This window comes from Dipodomys merriami, unplaced genomic scaffold, assembly GCF_024711535.1.
Source record: "Dipodomys merriami isolate MVZ:Mamm:240054 unplaced genomic scaffold, mDipMer1.0.p SCAF_651, whole genome shotgun sequence".
In the NCBI taxonomy this organism is placed as follows: domain Eukaryota; kingdom Metazoa; phylum Chordata; class Mammalia; order Rodentia; family Heteromyidae; genus Dipodomys; species Dipodomys merriami.
In genome coordinates this window covers 370,568-373,236 of record NW_027206237.1, presented here as the reverse complement: position 1 = coordinate 373,236, position 2,669 = coordinate 370,568, and the positions used below count along the sequence as shown (strand labels likewise).

Genomic DNA, 2,669 nt, shown 5'->3' with positions numbered 1-2,669 from the left:
ATATATATATATATATATATATATATAGGTATATTTATATGTTATAGGTATATATCTGGCACATTGGCAGGTTTGATATTTTCTGGTATTATGAATATTTAAAAACAAATTGCTTTTGAAAGTTTTATTCAAAAAGAAAGAAAAAGAGAGGGTGTGGGTATCTTTCCATAGCTGAAAGTACTTAAAAATTACTGAGAGGAAAATAATCTAAAGAAGATATCATTCTTGATAAAGAAATGAGGCAGTTTCAAATTAAAAGTACAAGATTAAGTACTTTTCATAAAATATTAAAACTAAAATCACATGCATAAGGTATTCAATTATAAGAATAGCAGTGAAATTTTAAAAGGACAGGATTTATCAATGATAAATAGGCATTTTTAGTGCAAATACTGCAGAAAAATTTTCCAAGCAAAGATCATAATCATTCTAATCTATATAAAAAACAATCTCAGTTCTTTAAACAATGTAGAGTACATCTGAATTCAGCCATTTCAATGAAATGCCAACTTACAAACCTTAAATCTAAAATAATGTACTTAGTTTTATGTCTCATTTCTCTCTTGGCGGTCTATGTTTTCAGGAAAATCTGTAATGGACCATGAAGTTGGCTGTGCATTGCTATCACTTGTTTAAGTTTCTCTTCCTTGGCTCTTCTACAGTGGCAAACTGTTCTTTTTTCCATGAAGCTACTGAGAAAATCATCTATTTCAGTTTTTCCCTCCGAGAAATCTTCAGCAATATTATCAGATTCTTCCTCAGCTTCATGTGCAGCGACTTTCCATCTTGCCTGTAGGGCACTTGCACTACAACTCTCACTCAGTTCATGTTGTCTCTGCCTCTTCTTTTCAAACGTAGATTTCATTTGTGTAAGTAACTCATACTTATCTAAAACAGTTTGCCTTTTGGCTTCCAAACTGGGCTCCAAGAGGAGAGTTTTCTTGCTAATTCCTCAATACTTTTTACTAAATCACCCTTGTCATTAATAATTTGTTTTAGTTGAGGTAAACTCAGAAACTGTTCTAGTAATACTTCCTCTTGTTCATTCATATCTGTGAGTTGTGACACAATTCTGAGAGTTCTGGAAATGCATCAGGGACATCTGGCATCTTGTACCCAAAACCATTTTGGCTTATCGGTGTTGAAGTTTCCATTGTGGGAACAGGCAATGGCAGACTTGAAAGGACACCAAATGTAGGAGCAGCAGACTTGGCTGTTGTATAACTTGTTGAAGAAGAAGCAGTGTCAGTAACAAAGAAGTTATGTTCTGTTAGCTTCTTGAGGAGGATATGCAGGAAGAAATGGAAAACCCTAAGAAGCATAAGGAGGCAGCCCACCTGGGTTACTATACAGGTATGGAAATGCTGTTGAAGTGGGAGCTAAAACAGGAGAATTCTTCCAAAACTCATCCAACAGACTCTGGCTAATCTTTCCAAGATCTGAGTGTATTGTAAAATTGCTTACTAATTGAGAGGTAACATATATTTCATGTTTATCCATTAAAGGATGTCAGATTGGTGGATAAACACTGATTGCTGGTTTTTCCTGAGGAAACTGTGGAGGAAGTACTATATTAATGTTAATTGTCAAGTTGTTTACAGTGAAGGGCAATCTGTATTCCACATCTTTCTGTATTTCAGCTATACTGGAGTGGGAGTTCCGGAGGGACTCGATCAAGCACTGCTTCTGCTGTTGGAGGCTGGTGAGGCCACCACCAGGGACCCTGCTGTGGAGAAGGAGGCGCTCTTGGTCAGGGGAAAGAGCCAGCTCATCCTCCTCGCGTCCCTGGGGCAGGAGGGCCTACAAGGTTTGGGCCTGCTTCTCCCAGAGGCTGCCCGGCAGGTCTCCAGCTACAGAGGAGTGGCCTGAAATACCCAAGGTTCGAGTCCGGTTGTGTGTGTGTGGGGGGAGCAGAGGGGCAGGCCGTGGGGCAAGCCAACGACGCCTTTTACCAAGTAAACCAGGTTCCTGGTCTCCGGGTTTGGGGGACCATGACATAACTGGAGAGAGCTGGAGAGAGGTAAATTGTCAAGCAGGACACAAGCAACCAGGATCCTACCCTTGGAGGCCCAGGTGCTCCAGACTGGCTAGCCAGTCAGATTGTAACCTGGCTGTGCTCGGCGTGCCTGGCCTCGTCCTACCATGAGCACATTTCTTATCAAGCATTGTTGCCTACTCCTTTGTTTCCCTTTGCCATCCCTGCTGCGACACCCCCTCTCCCCCATCTAGTCCCCCGACTTCTCCCCAAAGTTGTAAATTTCATTTTTCAACTTAATGTCTTGTACATTTCATTGTTGTAATGGGTTCCTATTTAAACAATTTGTTTTTCCCTTCCCCTCCACAAATTATACCAACATTAACTACAGTGAAAACAGGAGTTATACCGTGGGGGAGGGACACACCAAGCAACAACAACAACAACAACAACAACATATCACCCTGGGCTGGGAAGGTCGCTCAGTGTTAGAGTTCTTGCCTTGAATGCAGGAGGCCCTGGGTTCAATTCCTCAGTACCACATAAACAGAAAAAGCTGGAAGTAGCACTGTGGCTAAATAAGTAGAGCACTAGCCTTGAGCTGAAGATCTCAGAGACAATGCCCAGGCCCAGAGTTCATGCCCCACAACCGAAAAAAAAATCACTTTATAAAACATTAGAAGCAATAGAAAGC

The 2,669-nt window shown here is 41.0% G+C and overlaps 1 pseudogene; it reads right to left on the bottom strand.

Moving 5' to 3' along the window:
* Positions 1-571: 571 nt before the first annotated feature.
* On the bottom strand, positions 572-1,772 carry LOC138815583 (vacuolar protein sorting-associated protein 37A pseudogene; annotated as a pseudogene).
* Between the last annotated feature and the right edge of the window lie 897 nt (positions 1,773-2,669).